Source organism: Protopterus annectens, chromosome 1.part0 (genome assembly GCF_019279795.1).
Source record: "Protopterus annectens isolate FY-2018-M chromosome 1.part0, PAN1.0, whole genome shotgun sequence".
Lineage (NCBI taxonomy): Eukaryota > Metazoa > Chordata > Ceratodontiformes > Protopteridae > Protopterus > Protopterus annectens.
In genome coordinates, this window is record NC_056725.1 from 776,945,334 (window position 1) to 776,965,720 (window position 20,387).

Consider the following 20,387-nt stretch of genomic DNA (forward strand, 5'->3'; position numbering starts at 1 on the left):
CATAACCCTCATTGAATCTGCTATTGTGCTGTTTATGGAGCTGGTATTCACCTTCGAGACTCTCCTAAATAAGGCACCATGGGGGCACCAACAGCCTTGGCCAGTATCCTAAAGCCTAAGGCTGACACACAGGCCGGTATGTTATTGTTGCATGCATGGTTCCCCATCTGTGCTTGTTTTTCATCTCTTCTGTAGGTAACCTACTGGTAAGTAATAGAAAGCCTTAAACATATACAAGTCTTCTAGCTTCTAAGATAGGCTTTTGGAGTGACTAAGTATCGGTGTTCTGTATGTTCTTGCTGTACTTATCTGTTTCCTGACTACATGGTAATTTCTCACAGTATATTGTGATCTGAAGGTCTGTTTATTCACATATTATGGCTGTGATAGCCTGCATTTTAGAGGTTCACAGCCTACTACCTATCTGCCCAACGGCAATTAGAAGGATAGCTACAGTGTGTTGGCTTTCTCCGCACCATTGATGAAGTAACTAAGCCTCTGTCAAGCATAGCCAATGAAACAATTCCAGGCAGAGTTGCTGGAAGCTGTTGAATACTGGGGTTGTGGAGGGTGATAGGGGCACTTAGTGATCTAAAGTGGACATGTTAATGTGACAATTCAACAAATTCCCCCAACAGGTCTTGCAGCTATCAAACTGGACAGGCTCCCCCACCCCTGGCTGTATGGTTCTGGGACACATGATCCCAGGGGTGTATATTCTGTTTCCCATTCACACAAGGTTTCCCTTGAAGTGTGTCAGTGAGGGGCTATGCCTAATGTAGTTAGGAATGCAATGTATTGTCTCACAGTACATTTGTTATATGTTGTTATTTCAAGAGTACGTGAAGCTCAGTGAGTTTGGGGACCTCCACCATTTGCTTAGCCTAGCTTACACAGAAATCATCTAAATAGGAAATAGGCGGAAGCAACGTTAATGTCAACAGTGTAATGGTTACAGCATCTGCATAGTATCTGTGCATTTGAGATTCCAATCCCGATAAAGGCAGCGGTGTACAGTCAACAGAGAATGTAATGTTATGTCAGCACATAGTGAGATGTTACTTCACTGACATGTATATATCCTGAGTAGTTAGCGGATGTGGCCATGTTTGCACGCACAGGTTATACGTTACAAAGTTTGTTTAACTATGTTTAACCACTGCTATAATGTCACACAAACACTTTTAAACATGCTTACAACTGCTTAAATGAGCCTTATTCTGGAGTAAAAAACATTTGTAAAGCATCGCAGGTGTTGAACCCTGGACCCATGCACACTTTAGTCATGGGACTTACCACTAAACCATCTGAGGTGTATACATGTTTCACGGTCTTGAGACTACACCTTATACCATATGCATTTCACTGTAATGATCACAAATGGGACAGTCACTTTGTGTACATATGTACAGTACATTGTAATGTACTGTAGTTTGTGAACTAACACATTCCAGTCTACATATGTATTACTGTTACAAATGAATACGAAATATATATATATATATATATCAGACCTCCCAACCGTCCCGATTTACTCGTTTTTTACCGAGTTTTGGGGTGAAAATGAAGGTGTGCCACGATTCCCGAGTGACACCCCTTCATTTCCGATTTCTTTGCTTTTGTTTTTTTTTTTATTTAATTTTCGCGCTGTCGGAGCTGATGTCATCACATGCGCGATGATGTCAGCTCCGTCAGCACTACCAGCCAGTTGGAATTGAGCTCAAGCCTCAAGGAGCTCACGTCATCATTTCCGGCTGGCTGGGAGCAGGCGGGAAGTGAATTTGAAGGAAGAATGCTGTTTCCAAATTCGGACATTTTACAAGGGAACTGCTTTGCCGTTTGGCTTTAATTACACTTTTTGTTGCCGTTTCACGGGCATTTACAAGGGACTTGGGATTAAGAATGCTGGCTCACTGGCTCAGACATAAACTGCTTTGCGGATAGCTTTGCACTTTGCTGCCGTTTCAGAAGTAGGGACGAATGCTGCTTTGCCGTTTGGAAGTCAGGTTTAAATCCATGTTCTTGTTGGGACTTTGCCTTAGGTAAGGTGTGTGTGTGTGTGTACGTACATTGAGCATGTGTGTGTATATGTGCGAGTGCAGGCAGGTGCATGTGCATATATCTGTATTCGTGTGTGTTTGCATACATGTGTGTGTATTTGTGTGTCTACTCTATCATGCAAGACAGTGTCATCTTAAGATTAGTTTCTCTGCTTTACACCAACTGATTGCTGGAATAGGCTCCAGTTTTCCTGTGAGCCAGAAATGCATAAATTATGCATCATAAAATGAATTAGTTGTTGCTCTAATTGGGGGAAGAAAAAATTTTGCTTGAGGTGCATGTTTTTAAGACTGTTTGTCATTGAAAGTGAGGCTGTACATAGCATGTTTCACTTTTGGTTGATGCAGATTTTTTGGTTGATGCAGATAAATCTATCGGGCATCTTCAGACTAAACTAAATAGATGTCAATTGTTTGCTTAAAATAAGCTAGATCTAGTAAGTACAGCTGACATAATGTTCTGAATAAGATAACAGAACCTGCTTGTTTTAAAGGGTCTTTAAATACTTATTTTTTATTCATTGGCAGGAGTATTGTTTTTATATTACGTTTGATTTCAATGATATTTATAGGAACTTAATAGCTCTATAAATGTAATACCTTTTGGTGTAGTTATTATTATAAAAATACTGCTTCATTCTTCTTCTTCTTCTTTCGGCTTTTCCCGGTTAGGGGTCGCCACAGTGGATCACTTTGTCCGCACATTGAATGGCAGTGGAGTTTTACGGTGTCGAGTTGCCAGAACCTTCCACAGAAGGCACACTCACACGCACACCTAGGGCCAATTTAGAGTGTCCAATCCACCTGCAGCATGTCTTTGGGATGTGGGAGGAAACCGGAGCACCCGGAGGAAACCCACGCGACCACAGGGAGGACATGCAGACTCCGCACAGAAGGCACCCCAGCCGAGGATCGAACCAGAGAACCTCTTGCTGTGAGGCAGCAATGCTAACCACTGCACCACCGTGGCCGCCCAAAAATACTGCTTCATTACTTTTTGTAAAATTAAATTAAGTACTAAAATGAACACTTTGTTTCAGTTTAACATTTTAATAAAATGTGGAAGTCTGCCTGTTGTAAGAAAAGTGCATTTCGAAACATTGGCTTGATTACAGAGAAGCTAAGTCCCATAAAAAGTCATTTATGCTGATGGAGAAACATGTTTCCAGACATTTAACAAGTCTAGGTCCTCGTAAGATTAATCACACTACAGTGTCCTTTGTCAGGCTAGGATTATGATTCCAAAATGGCCACATTTAGTCAGGAAAAGGAAATGAATAAAATGAAATGAGCATTAGAATATTGTGCTTAAGGATTAAGCAGCACATTTATATAGTGCCACATGTGCCATCATGGAGAAAAGTGCCTGTGAAACAGACATTTCATTTGCATAATATGCTTTCCAAAGTGTAGCAAGGTGCTATATTCTTGACTGAAAAGACTGGCGTGTTAAAACCAATGTTCTGAAATGCCCACTCTCAGTAGAGGTATAAAGATGTCAGGCAGAGTGTGAGATAATAATGTTCTTACAACATCCATTTCTGACTTTTCTTGACAATTTGTTCTTTATTTCTGATGTGATTAATCTGCCTTTATTAATAAGAACTGTGAATACAGTAATTATATAATTGTGATAATATATTGTAACCAGTTGTGTGTTAACGGAAATGTGACACTCAGAACCATTGCTCCTTTGCACTAAGGCACATGATAAAGTTTGGTTGCAGCTGTAATTTGGGACCTTGGTTGTTAAGTTGATAGAACACTGAGTGTTTTTCTTTGCCATGGACATTGCATTAATACTAATGTGTAGTAAGTGCTTGTATTACAGAAAACAAAGTAAATCAACATAGCTGCTTCTGTTATCATGTCTGTGCTACTTTTGGTTATTTTTTATGTTCTGTTCTGTCTGATCCCACACATATTCCCTTATACTAGGGGTCTGGCATATCCACTGGGGTAAGAGCCAGATGCATGGGTCATCATTCAGATAGTTATGAGACCTGCTCATAACTCCTCTATTACTGTATCTAGAGAGAAGAATTTTTGACCCATCTAGGAAAGTGTGGCTTACTAACCCAGAAGATGGCTAATTGTGACCAGTGTCTTTCCCTCAACAGAACTAAGTAATCCCTGCCTCTCCAGTCAACAGCTCACTTCATTCTGAGTGGCAGCGGTGGATGAATTGTATTTATTATGGCCTTAACATCACCTCCTAGTGGTTGAAGTCAGCAACTGTATCATTTTGGGGACAATCTACCCCCTCCACTGGACATACATGCTCCTACATACAAACACTGCCCTACAGCTTCCCTCAGTGGCTTGGGAGCAACAAATATACCTCTTCCAGGCACTGTGCTCTGTTATAGTGGAATAGCTGGCCAGTTCCTGTTGCTTTAAACTGCTGATTTAGCATAGTGGTACGTTGCACTGACCGTAGTGTATAGTGTTCTGGGTTCAAGACTTGCCAGTAACTTGCATGGTGGTAAAACATAACATAGTGGCATGTTGCACTGACTGTAGTGTATAGTGTTATGGGTTCAAGACTTACCAGTAACTTGCATGGTGGTAAAACAACATTTTATTCTAACAACTCTCCAAAATTATACAAGCAGTGTTTAAAATGTGTCCCTGGTTTTTGACCTTTTGTCCCCCCCCCCCCCCAAAAAAAAAAAATCTGAAATTGAAAATAAGTGTGAGAAGCTGTGCAAGATACCCATGGCTTACACTACTGTCATTCTGTTTATAGTTTGGGTGTCGAAGTAGACTTTTATGGTGGAAATGTTCTGAATTGGGCAGTTTTGTAATTATTGGGTCGTGCATTTTCTTTCATTGCCTACAGTACAGCCTACTGGAAAAATGTTCAAACAAATTAAAAATGTGCTCTGTCTAACAAGTATGCTATATTATACAAGGAATATAACTTAATAAAGTCAGGAAGGTGTATCAAAGAAAAGAACACATGTATGTTTCTTGTTTTGTGTGCAAATGGCCAATGATTTGAAAACAGCCCAAAGGTAATCTTTATCCACCACTGGCCAGATGCATTTTCTTTGGATGTAGGTTTCAATGCTGTTTCATTGAATGTGTGTTTCAAGGGCAGAGAAATTTTAATGCCAAGTCTATTTTCATTGTGTAACAGTATTGCTTTGTTTATCAGATGTCTGTTAGTGTTTGTGCATTGATGTGCTGCAAAATGTAAAAATAAAATCCAAATAACCATTGTAGAAGTAAAGCAGTATGCACATATTAGTGTTTATGGTAAATGGGACGAAATAGCCAGGTAATGGGACATTGGAATGGCTGCAAGGGGACTCTGGTGCCATATTTTGGTTGCCTGTTCTTCGGTTTGTGTTCAAACGTTGGTATCCCACAATTCCATTGGAGTGGGCGGGGTTGCATAATTATATTTGCAAATAATATGTTAATCAGCGTACAGATTTGTATCTATTTTTCATGCCCCTTGTCCAGATTTTTGATGTTTCCAGGTTGAGAGGTATGATACATATGCATGTCAGTGATGTCTGCGCATATATATATATATATATATATTACATCAATAGCCATATATATATATATATATATATATATATATATATATATATTTATATTTATATTTATATTTATAGCATATATATATATATATACATATATAAACACACTTCGTGATACAGAAGCACTCCAAAGGAATTGGAGTGTACACAAAACACATGCAGCTCTGGTATAACAATTAATATTAACCTAATTTACCATAGAAGGGGTGGTTGTTGTGTATGTGAATATTGGGGTGGATGAGGAATGATGGGTAATGCAATCATGCATCAAGGAGGGCCTGGGTCGGATGTCCAGTAAGTGAACTGGAGAGGTATACATGGAGTATGGGGACAATATAAAAAGGACACAAAACAAGAACCTTTCTTATTCATAATACACCCTGTCATGTCACATTGCAACACCTAATTTCATAAACATATGAACATTAACATGTATCAGACATATGTACACCAACTGTCACATTTGTTTTCAGTAGTGAGGAATGCCTGTAGTAAAATGTATATTCTAAACACCATAACATTTGTACATATCTCAGATGCCTTGGTGGTAAAATCAGTGACTGTGGTGTTCATGGTCCCGGGTTCAAGACCTGCAAGGGCTGTTATTTTGAGGGCCAGAATAAGGGCTGTTGGATGCAGGTGGATTAAAGCACTCTTAAGCAGTTGCAAGCGGGTTGCGCGACGGTAAGCGGTGCTAAAACACTGTAACGGAGAAGCGCTTCACAGGTTTAACCTTTGCTTAATGTCGCGCAGACCATGGGAAAACCTGCTTACAACCACGTAAATGTGCGTTATTCACACTTTCCCTACCAGTGCCTACTCTGAGAGGTAAAATAATAACACCTTCCAGGAGTAGAACCCGCAACCATGTACTCCATCCTCAGAGTAACCTAACACTAAGCTACCTGGGATGTACCTATCCCAATTGTGTATGCAGACAGGTTAAAACACAAAAGGGAGGAATGTGTTGAAATAGGACAACCCGCCATGTACCCAATTAAAGGTGTATGCTCATATACACATATATATATATATATATAGAGAGAGAGAGAGAGAGATGCATAGACATGTCGATATATACAGGTCTACATATATATGTAGATATATAGATAGGTTAAAAACATCTACACATCTATGGACGTACAAATAAACATATGCAATAATATATATATATATGTGTATGTATATATATATATATATATATATATATATATATATATATATACACACATATACACACACATTATATATATATATATATATACACACACACATACATACATGTCTGTAGACAGCATCCAAAGTGCTCATATCTGAGTATAACATGGACCATAGCAATCACACATTCCGCCCCCCCCCCCAAACAATATGAACATAACATATGAAGACTATATGCCAATACACTATTACATATATGTTCTATGGACACAATGACTGCAAATATCCATGACAGAAATACACAGACAGCTTTCATTTTGCAAAACTTTATTACATTCTGATGTATTGTCAAAAGGATTCAAGGACTAACAGTACCTGCATGCTATACAGGAAGCATTTAACAGTGCCTTAATGAATCAGCCTGCAATTACCATAGTATTAGTCCACTAAGGGATAGGTGTTCACATAGGGAAAGAACACGCACATACATATAGACGTTGTATAAAAGGGGTTCTTACACACCTGCATGTGCTATGTACACCCACCATCTACCCCAACAACATCTGCTGAAACCTTAACATACCTGGACACAGACACACTAACATGGCCCTATGTGAAATAGTTGCTGTTATACAATTGAACAGCTGCTGATGTAACAGGGTCTGTATGAACTAATCCCGTTTCAGAGGGTTGAAAGGTTCGTACACCAGGAAGTGTTACCGAGTACTGATTATCAGCACAGTATGATACACAGTAACACCAAACTAAATATGTCTGGTAAGCGCACTGTAAACCCCCTAACATTATATGCATAGCTATGCAGCCCTTAGCTGGTCGAACAACCTGGCCAGACTGAAACATATAAAGAAGTATTAGGTAGAGACAAACCCTGCACAAGTAGCAATGTTCAAAAATATAACAGCAGTACTCGCACTTAGACCAAATCCTCTAGGCATTACACACAATATATTACTGTTCGTCTCCATACAGCTGTTGCAATAGATTCTAAACAACACTTCCACGCTGTCTTCCTCACAACTAACATTGCCAACATCCTGGCAGACAGGTTCAGTGCAAACTCCCCCCTTCCCCCCCAAATGAGCAAATGACTATCCCAACAGAGTGTAGCCTCCCTGACATCACAGATGCACAGGTGAGAGCTGCCCTCTCCAAAGCAAAAAAACAGCATCAATGGGACCGGATGGTGTCCCGGGCTGTGTTTTACATGAGCTCCAAGAAGAACTGAACCCTCACTTAAAATCACTATTCAGTCTCAGCCTTACAACAGGATATGTACCCAAAGAATGGCGTACAGCAACAGTGGTCCCACTCCATAAAGGTGGTGCCACAACAGACCCCAGAAACTATCGTCCTATAAGCCTAATTAGCCTGGTCTGCAAAGCTATGGAGTGTATCATCATGGAACTCATAAACAAAGACATTGGGATCCTCCAAACACTGGATCCTACCCAATTTGGTTTTGTTAAGGGCAGATCTTGCCTCTTGAACCTGGTTGATTTCCTTGAAACAGTCACCAAGGCCATAGACGAAGGGAAGGTAGTCCACACAGCATACCTTGACCTTGCAAATGCCTTTGACACAATACCCCACTCAGGCATCATAAATAAGCTCACCAACTTAAATAACCCATATGTCACAAGATGGGTTACAAACTGGCTTAGGGATAGAACCCACATGGTCAGAATTGAAGTTGCCATGTCAGACTCTAAACCAGTTACAAGTGGCATCCCACAAGGCTCAGTCCTGGGACCTCTCTTGTTCAGTATATATTTCTCTGAGGTACAGGCTAACACAGGAGGACTATGGCTGACAAAGTTTGCAGATGATTGCAAACTGGGGGCCATAATCGACTCGCCGGCTGACACAAGCATCCTCCAGAAAGGTCTCACAGAGATGGATAACTGGTGCCAGAGCCATGGCCTAAAGCTAAATGCCAAAAAGTGCATAGTCATCCCCTTTGGGAAAAACTAACTGCCCACAAATTACCACATAGGTGGTAATCCATTAAGTACGGAAGAAGTAATTAGGGATTTGGGGACCCAAGTAGATTGCAATCTCTCCTTTGACAATCACATTGCCAAAGTGGTTAGAAAGACATTCTATATAGCCCACCTTATCACAAAGGGGTTCGCATCTAGATCAAGAGAGGTCATTGTGCCCCTCTACTCATCACTCATCAGGCCCATAATTGAATACAATGCCCCATTTGGGATGTACCTTACCCGACACCTGCTACAACTAGAAAGACCCCAAAAGTACCTCACCAAGAGGATCAAGGGACTCAAACAGATGCCCTATGCAGTTAGGCTAAAGAAACTCCAGTTCTACTCAGTTGCTTACCGCCTACTCAGAGGCGACCTGTGCCTGACGTATAAAGCCATGTCCAACCCAGAATTAATGGACATGCTCCACCTCAAGAAATCCAAATCCATCAGAGCTACATGCTCCAGTGACTTAAACCTCAGCACAGAAATAAATAGAACATGCTGGAGGGACAGATTCATATCCCAGAGGCTCCCCTCACTCTGGAACAAAATCCCAATCCATGTTGGACAGAGCCCCTCAATGACCCTCTTCAAGAAGAATCTTGGCGTTTGGATGGGAGATCGTAAATTTACCCCCGGGATCTCTTCTGTGTCACTGCAAGACAGAGGCATGGTTAACTAACTTTAAATGGGATATCTTCTGTGACCTACTATACAGAGGCACAGTCAACTAATCTAAAAAGGGTGGGAAAAGCCAAACACTCTCTGGCTAGGCTTGTAAATCAACCTATGAACCTATGAAGTAAGGCAAATTGACAACGCCCAAGTGGAGTACTCAATTATACTCCACTGTAACTATGGCATTGGCTAAGGCAGTAGCAGCACAGCTGATGTGCATGTAATTAGCTACTTAGGAACACCAATTGGTTATCGGGATAGCACATGTTACTAATCTGAAACTATAAAAGGTTGCCTTGTCACACATTCAAACCATCTGCATCTACCTGTAGGACAGTACAAAACACTGAAAGACGAACCGAAAACGAGTATTATACTAGTCAATAACACCTCCAATTACTAAGAAGGTATGTATAACATGTAGTATGTCTGTGTATGTAAGATGTTCAGTATGTATGTCCAGTAAGAATTACAGTGTAATCAATGCATATAGTGGAAATAGCTATCTTGTAGTGATGTATTGTTGAGCAGTAGTAATGCTTGTATTCTTTGTGTATACTGCTGTAGGTCACAAGGCAAACTGTTTAAAATGTGTCCCTGGTTTTGACCTTTCCCCAAAAAAAAATCTGAAATTGAAAATAAGTGTGAGAAGCTGTGCAAGATACCCATGGCTTACACTACTGTCATTCTGTTTATAGTTTGGGTGTCGAAGTAGACTTTTATGGTGGAAATGTTCTGAATTGGGCAGTTTTGTAATTATTGGGTCATGCATTTTCTTTCATTGCCTACAGTACAGCCTACTGGAAAAATGTTCAAACAAATTAAAAATGTGCTCTGTCTAACAAATATGCTATATTATACAAGGAATATAACTTAATAAAGTCAGGAAGGTGTATCAAAGAAAAGAACACGTGTATGTTTCTTGTTTTGTGTGCAAATGGCCAATGATTTGAAAACAGCCCAAAGGTAATCTTTATCCACCACTGGCCAGATGCATTTTCTTTGGATGTGGTGTAAGTTTCAATGCTGTTTCATTGAATGTGTGTTTCAAGGGCAGAGAAATTTTAATGCCAAGTCTATTTTCATTGTGAGACAGTATTGCTTTGTTTATCAGATGTCTGTTAGTGTTTGTGCATTGATGTGCTGCAAAATGTAAAAATAAAATCCAAATAATCATTGTAGAAGTAAAGCAGTATGCACATATTAGAGTTTATGGTAAATGGGGTGAAATAGCCAGGTAATGGGACATTGGAATGGCTGCAGGGGGACTCTGGTGCCATATTTTGGTTGCCTGTTCTTCGGTTTGTGTTCAAATGTTGGTATCCCACAATTCCATTGGAGTGGGCGGGGTTGAATAATTATATATGCAAATGATATGTTAATCAGCATACAGATTTGTATCTATTTTTCATGCCCCTTGTCCAGATTTTTGATGTTTCCAGGTTGAGAGGTATGATATATATGCATGTCAGTGATGTACACACACACACATATATATATATATATATATATATATTATACAGTTACATCAATAGCCATATATATATATATATATATATATATATTTATATTTATATTTATATTTATATTTATATATATATATATATATATATATATAAACATCTATAAACACACTTTGTGACACAGAAGCACTCCAAAGGAATTGGAGTGTACACAAAACACATGCAGCTCTGGTATAACAATTAATATTAACCTAATTTACCATAGAAGGGGTGGTTGTTGTGTATGTGAAGATTGGGGTGGATGAGGAATGATGGGTAATGCAATCATGCATCAAGGAGGGCCTGGGTCGGATGTCCAGTAAGTGAACTGGAGAGGTATACATGGAGTATTGGGACAATATAAAAAGGACACAAAACAAGAACCTTTCTTATTCATAATGCACCCTGTCATGTCACATTGCAACACCTAATTTCATAAACATATGAACATTAACATGTATCAGACATATGTACACCAACTGTCACATTTGTTTTCAGTAGTGAGGAATGCCTGTAGTAAAATGTATATTCTAAACACCATAACATTTGTACATATCTCAGATGCCTTGGTGGTAAAATCAGTGACTGTGGTGTTCATGGTCCCGGGTTCAAGACCTGCAAGGGCTGTTATTTTGAGGGCCAGAATAAGGGCTGCTGGATGCAGGTGGATTAAAGCACTCTTAAGCAGTTGCAAGCGGGTTACGCGACAGTAAGCGGTGCTAAAACACTGTAACGGAGAAGCGCTTCACAGATTTAACCTTTGCTTAACGTCGCGCAGACCACGGGAAAACCTGCTTACAACCATGTAAATGTGCGTTATTCACACTTTCCCTACCAGTGCCTACTCTGAGAGGTAAAATAATAACACCTTCCAGGAGTAGAACCCGCAACCATGTACTCCATCCTCAGAGTAACCTAACACTAAGCTACCTGGGATGTATCTATCCCAATTGTGTATGCAGATAGGTTAAAACACAAAAGGGAAGAATGTGTTGAAATAGGACAACCCGCCATGTACCCAATTAAAGGTGTATGCTCATATATATATATATATATATATATATATATATATATATATAGAGAGAGAGAGAGATGCATAGACATGTCGATATATACAGGTCTACATATATATGTAGATATATAGATAGGTTAAAAACATCTACACATCTATGGAGGTACAGATAAACATATGCAATAATATATATGTGTATATATATATATATATATATATATATATATATATATATATATATATATACACATATACACACATTATGTATATATATATATATATATACACACACACACACATACATACATGTCTGTAGACAGCATCCAAAGTGTTCATATCTGAGTATAACATGGACCATAGCAATCACACATTCTGCCCCCCCCAAACAATATGAACATAACATATGAAGACTATATGCCAATACACTATTACATATATGTTCTATGGACACAATGACTGCAAATATCCATGACAGAAATACACAGACAGCTTTCATTTTGCAAAACTTTATTACATTCTGATGTATTGTCAAAAGGATTCAAGGACTAACAGTACCTGCATGCTATACAGGAAGCATTTAACAGTGCCTTAATGAATCAGCCTGCAATTACCATAGTATTAGTCCACTAAGGGATAGGTGTTCACATAGGGAAAGAACACGCACATACATATAGACATTGTATAAAAGGGGTTCTTACACACCTGCATGTGTTTGTACACCCACCATCTACCCCAACAACTTCTGCTGAAACCTTAACATACCTGGACACAGACACACTAACATGGCCCTATGTGAAATAGTTGCTGTTATACAATTGAACAGCTGCTGATGTAACAGGGTCTGTATGAACTAATCCCGTTTCAGAGGGTTGAAAGGTTCGTACACCAGGAAGTGTTACAGAGTACTGATTATCAGCACAGTATGATACACAGTAACACCAAACTAAATATGTCTGGTAAGTGCACTGTAAACCCCCTAACATTATATGCATAGCTATGCAGCCCTTAGCTGGTCGAACAACCTGGCCAGACTGAAACATATAAAGAAGTATTAGGTACAGACAAACCCTGCACAAGTAGCAATGTTCAAAAATATAACAGCAGTACTCACACTTAGACCAAATCCTCTAGGCATTACACACAATATATTACTGTTCGTCTCCATACAGCTGTTGCAATAGATTCCAAGCAACACTTCCACGCTGTCTTCCTCACAACTAACATTGCCAACATCCTGGCAGACAGGTTCAGTGCAAATTCCCCCCTTCCCCCCCAAATGAGCAAATGACTATCCCAACAGAGTGTAGCCTCCCTGACATCACAGATGCACAGGTGAGAGCTGCCCTCCAAAGCAAAAACAGCATCAATGGGACGGATGGTGTCCCGTGCGCTTTACATGAGCTCCAAGAAGAACTGAACCCTCACTTAAAATCACTATTCAGTCTCAGCCTTACAACAGGATATGTACCTAAAGAATGGCGTACAGCAACAGTGGTCCCACTCCATAAAGGTGGTGCCACAACAGACCCCGGAAACTATCGTCCTATAAGCCTAATTAGCCTGGTCTGCAAAGCTATGGAGTGTATCATCATGGAACTCATAAACAAAGACATTGGGATCGTCCAAACACTGGATCCTACCCAATTTGGTTTTGTTAAGGGCAGATCTTGCCTCTTGAACCTGGTTGATTTCCTTGAAACAGTCACCAAGGCCATAGACGAAGGGAAGGTAGTCCACACAGCATACCTTGACCTTGCAAATGCCTTTGACACAATACCCCACTCAGGCATTATAAATAAGCTCACCAACTTAAATATCAACCCCTATGTCACAAGATGGGTTGCAAACTGGCTTAGGAATAGAACCCACATGGTCAGAATTGAAGGTGCCATATCAGACTCTAAACCAGTTACAAGTGGCATCCCACAAGGCTCAGTCCTGGGACCTCTCTTGTTCAGTATATATTTCTCTGAGGTACAGGCTAACACAGGAGGACTATGGCTGACAAAGTTTGCAGATGATTGCAAACTGGGGGCCATAATCGACTCGCCGGCTGACACAAGCATCCTCCATAAAGGTCTCACAGAGATGGATAACTGGTGCCAGAGCCATGGCCTAAAGCTAAATGCCAAAAAGTGCATAGTCATCCCCTTTGGGAAAAACAAACTGCCCACAAATTACCACATAGGTGGTAATACATTAAGTACGGAAGAAGTAATTAGGGATTTGGGGACCCAAGTAGATTGCAATCTCTCCTTTGACAATCACATTGCCAAAGTGGTTAGAAAGACATTCTATATAGCCCACCTTATCACAAAGGGGTTCGCATCTAGATCAAGAGAGGTCATTGTGCCCCTCTACTCATCACTCATCAGGCCCATAATTGAATACAATGCCCCATTTGGGATGTACCTTACCCGACACCTGCTACAACTAGAAAGACCCCAAAAGTACCTCACCAAGAGGATCAAGGGACTCAAACAGATGCCCTATGCAGTTAGGCTAAAGAAACTCCAGTTCTACTGAGTTGCTTACCGCCTACTCAGAGGCGACCTGTGCCTGACGTATAAAGCCATGTCCAACCCAGAATTAATGGACATTCTCCACCTCAAGAAATCCAAATCCATCATAGCTACACGCTCCAGTGACTTAAACCTCAGCACAAAAATAAATAGAACATGCTGGAGGGACAGATTCATATCCCAGAGGCTCCCCTCACTCTGGAACAAAATCCCAATCCATGTTGGACAGAGCCCCTCAATGACCCTCTTCAAGAAGAATCTTGACGTTTGGATGGGAGATCGTAAATTTACCCCTGGGATCTCTTCTGTGTCACTGCAAGACAGAGGCATGGCTAACTAACTTTAAATGGGCTATCTTCTGTAACCTACTATACAGAGGCACAGTCAACTAATCTAAAAAGGGTGGCGAAAGCCAAACACTCTCTGGCTAGGCTTGTAAATGCCCTAGGGCAGATAGCCTAGTATCAACCTATGAAGTAAGGCAAATTGGCAACGCCCAAGTGGAGTACTCAATTATACTCCACTGTAGCTATGGCATTGGCTAAGGCAGTAGCAGCACAGCTGATGTGCATGTAATTAGCTACTTAGGAACACCAATTGGTTATCGGGATAGCACATGTTACTAATCTGAAACTATAAAAGGTTGCCTTGTCACACATTCAAACCATCTGCATCTACCTGTAGGACAGTACAAAACACTGAAAGGCAGAAACAGTATTATACTTGTCAATAACACCTCTAATTACTAAGAAGGTATGTATAACATGTAGCATGTCTGTGTATGTAAGATGTTCAGTATGTATGTCCAGTAAGAATTACAGTGTAATCAATGCATATAGTGGAAATAGCTATCTTGTAGTGATGTATTGTTGAGCAGTAGTAATGCTTGTATTCTTTGTGTATGCTGCTGTAGGTCACAAGGCAAACTTTTATTTATTTTTATTTATTTTATTTTACATTTGTTGACCGGGCTAGTCCAACTGGATCATTGTCCATTTTCAGTGGAGGCCCGGGGAGAAAAGCTCCACAGATTAAAGCATGTTTATAGAAATACATGTAAAAAAGACACTTGTGATATAGGCAAAGAGCAATAATACAAGGAAATTAGTTCAGGTCAGGTGATGCTATTCTAATAACAAATAGATAATACTAACTATGTAATACAAATTATGTAATTAAAAACATGAAAATAAAAATAATAATTTTTTTTTTTTTTTTAGTAACAGTAGAATCATAATGTTATTTATGATTTGAGAGAGATTTAGAGTGTTAAATAAAATGCAAATATAGTTGAAAGATGAAAGTAGGTTAGTCTGGATTGGTACAAGAGCAGAGCCAGAAGTTATTCAGATGTGAAAGAAGTTGCTCTTTACAGCAAGGAAAAGTGGCTAGAGAGGAGATATGTAAGGAAGGTTATTCCATATTTTGCCAACTGAGTTGGAGAAAAGGCAGTTCCTGCAGAGCTTGAAATTCTGGTCATGTTAACTTGTAGCTTTTGGGAGGAGCGTAGTTGTTTTAAATTATTATAGGGAGTCAAGAGGTTGCTAAGAGCAGGTGTTTTTGAGGGTTGATATAAAATTTTATGTGCTATTAAGAGTTGTTGATAGATAATCTTGTTAGGAAGTTCCAGCCAGTGTAGAAGTTTTAAGTTTATGCAGTGGTGAGTTCTATATTGAGATGCAGTGGCAAATCGAGCTATGTTGTGGTAGGATGTAGACAGTTTCCTAAGGTTACCTTTAGATAGATTAGTGTAGATCGAGGATGCATACAGAAGGGTAGAGATAAGATGTGATTGTGCTAAAGTAGTCCGTGCCTTAGGTGTAAGGAAGGTTTTATTCTGTATAGTGAACCAATCTTTTATTAACTGTTTTTATTGTGTTATTAATGTGGTGGTCAAAGCTAAGATTGTTATCAATAGTAACACCAAGCAGTTTTGTAGTGGAGTCAGGAGTAATGTGAGAGTTATCACTTGCAGTGATAGTAAAATGTAGTTGAGTAGATTTATGTGTAGGTGAAAAAGTAATAGTTTTGTTTTCTTGGGGTTAAGGAGAAGACATCTTTAGAGAACCATTGTTCAACGGTTGAAAAGGTAGCTTGTGTAAGGGATTGGAGTTCTGGTTGAGAGGAGGCTGTACAGATTAAAGTGGAATCATCTGCATATTGTATGCAGGTAGTGTTTTGGATAGATGATTGGAGATCATTAATAAAGATGGAGAATAAAAGTGGGCCTAGTATAGATCCCTGTGGTACTCCTAATGAGATGGGTAATAGAGTAGATAGAGAATTTTTCCAGAGTACTGCTTGATGTCGATCATCTAGATATGATGAGAACCAGGTTAAAGAAGAGTCATCCAAGGCAAGGGATTTCAGTATGTGTGGAAGAAGTGTATGATTTACCATATCGAAGGCTTTTGACAGGTCTAGAAATAGAGAAGAGGTTAGTTTGTTGTTATTACGGTTACAGTTGATGGTATTGGTGAAAGAGAGTAGTGCAGTGGTAGTAGTATGTGAAGGCCTAAATCCATGTTGGGTGTCAGCTAGTAGGTTGTTAAGGAGGAGATGGTTTAGTAGTTGTTTATGTATACATTTTTCCATAATTTTTGCTAGAGGAGATAACAGTGCAATTGGGCGAAAGTTAGAAAGGTCGGTAGATTTGCCTCCTTTGTGTAAGGGTATTATGTGTGATATTTTCCAAATTGCTGGGAAAGCACTTTCTTTTATGGATCTGTTTATTAGAATAGAGACAGGATAGGCAATAGCTTTAGCTGCTACTTGCATACACCACAAGGGATGATATGGAATCCACTAATTTGCTTCCAGCCACTGTCAGTGTCAGTATTGGTCCAACAAGTATGTGCTATAACGGGATAGTATATGTCGATATATTGTAACAGTCAACATATGTATGGTGTATAAGTAAGATTAACATGTTAAAGGTGAACTTACAGTGCAAATATGGTGTGCATTGTGGGATATTATGCCAATAACTGTGTAATGTACAATATTTTAGGCAGATCTGTATTCTATTCTTCATAGCAGTTCTGTTATGCAAACAGTAGTTATGTCTATTGGCAATTACAATACTCAATAACAGGATACATATCATTTGTATTCATCTGACAGTTTAGCAGCATGATAGCAAAGATATTTGGAAGAGCCAGGTAACTATCCATCGTTTGCAAGCAATAACAGCTGTGCATGTAATATCCAAAACAGGCTGGACCTCTCTAGTATCGTTTGCAAGCAATAACAGCTGTGATGGGTGTACATGTTATGCAAATGTGTAGTGACCCTTGTTACAGGGCTGGACCAAATGGCTATGTGCACACCTACATAGAGTGGATATTGAGAGTAGAGACACACTGGTTGAACTACCAGGTTTGTGTAGCCCTACCTCTCATTGCCAACCTAACAGCCGCTTGCTCATACTATATGTAAGGTAGTGCACAGTACTGGTAATGAACCAGGTTGCATATCATCTTTAACTTCAGTGTAACATCTGCAGTAGGAGTGTAAGATGTAGGAGACAGCTGCCCATGTGTAATAGCCGCTTCATATGTGATGGCTTACACTATCTGATTATATCCTGATCATGTTGATAGTGGCATCAGAGTCTACTGATACATGACTCTGGAAAGTGGGTGCCTGTGCTCAACAGAGCTCATGGTCCTGGTGGATATGTGAGTATATACCCAGAGAAGGAAACAGACCTGTAGACACTTGCATCTTCTGTAATCAACTAACAGGATGTGGTGTGCACCTCAGAGGAGGATTGCTGCTAAAGGTAGCTACAGTGTTTCCGTAATAGCCAGTGTTGTCATGTCCATAACACAAATATTTACATATGAGCATCACTGTCTAAAACATCTTCATAAGCAATATGTAAACTAAATACAGTACTTGGTACTTGTAGCGCTGAATGCTCATACAGGCATGTCCACTAGTCAGCTACTGGTGTTTACTAATGTCAGCTTTGTGTATGTGGCCATCCTGGGGGAATGTAATCTCTATGCCATGTACACTGCCAAACCCACCTAACACCATGCCCCACACATTGTCTGGGATGCAGCTACAGGGGTAAGCTAGAAGGCAGCCCAGTCTACAGCCATGACTGGACTGGACAGTCATGAGGTGTAGGTTAACACATGCATCTCATCAACACAACCAACACATACCCTTACCAGAACACAGTAAGGACACCCACAAACACTACCAGAAATCATACACATTCACAGATGTTTCTAAGTATCTGGCCAAACAAGTGACCCCCCCCCAAGCTGGAAGAGACAGACACCAGAATACACAAACTGTATGACATAGTTTGCATAACTGTGCCACACCTCAGAACACATGGCTGGAAACATGCCCAACAGTACTCATTTGTGAATGCAAACTTTAGCACTATGTTACACACCAACCTATACGAGGGCATACATACTGTCAGCTGCCTGTCTGCCATGATTAGCCACATACCCATACACTCAGACCACATTTTGAACTATACACATGGCTCTGGCATATTCCATGTTGTTGTGCAGGACCTGTGATGCAGTAGCCTGGACTGCATGGAAAGACATGTAGGAACTGTCAGGTCTTGTAGCCCATGTAGGTTTGTCCCAAGGCCTGGGTAGCATTCTGCCATTGGCCAGAATGATACTGCAGTACAGGGACAAAAGGATTGTATTCCACAATTGTCTAGTGTAGTGGTGCAAGTCAAAGGGTATCCAGTATCTGTCTGCCTGGGATAACATGGTTGACAGACATGGCCTGCACCTGTCACATCTGGGAATCTGGATACTGCCTAGGGCTCATGCTTCCCCTATAGTGCCTTCATCATGCACAGTTCAAGTGAAAGTCCACCGCTGTTACTGGGACAGCCAAGCAATAAACTGTGGGTCTCGCTACACAATGATACATGTCAGAAACACTATTTGGACACACATGTCAATCCCTAACATGGAGAACATATCTGTGCAGTGGCTGAGATATGTTTCTGCGCTCCGGAGAGCACACCTGCATGACCATGTTATAACACATACCTCACCTTTTGCCCATTATCCTTTATTGGAACACACAGGCTGCAGGTGTGTCCATATTCCTGAAGGATATGTACACCCCCATGCTAGTTGCACTTGCATAACTTCAGATGCATTATGCTGAGCAACTACCTTTGTGCCAAAGTGGAATTCAAATTGCACCTTACGACAGATCACTGATCATGCCGTGGATTTCCCAACTGTCATAATGTGCTGTAATGGGGAAGATTAGGTCTGAGACAGAACCATAATAATGGCTACTCTCAACTATTCCATTATGAACTGGGAAGACTCCTCATGTACCAACACCTGCGCTCAATGCATGTTGGATTCCATCGACCCCAGTGACCTGGATCACAGTAGTCACACAAACAGGGCTAACAGTATGCTACACATAGTCAGTCTCCAATGCCAATGTTATGTTTCCTAAGAGCAGAGTGGTGACTGTCATGGCACCCATGCAGATGGACAATGCATGTGCAAATGCTGAATCCTACACAAATGAACCTTAAGCAGTCACATATGTGCAGTGATTGTGCCATTGAAACAGAACCAGGATTCAACAAAACACAAACAAGAAGGCAAACTGGTGGTACTATGCTTTAAACTGTACCACAGAAGGTAGTAACTGTTGCAAGAGTGAACACACATGAGTGTAGGTGATCCCTGGTCAGCCTCAGTAAGATGCAGATACACCATATAAAACCACACAAAGCTACTGTGAAACTAATCAGCCACATATTATGAGGCCAAGCACAGAGCATTCTATAGCTGTGTCATTAATCGTAATGGCAATGACAAGACCTGCCGTGCTGCACAGCACTATGGCATGGGAAGTACTGCACCTACAGAAATAGCA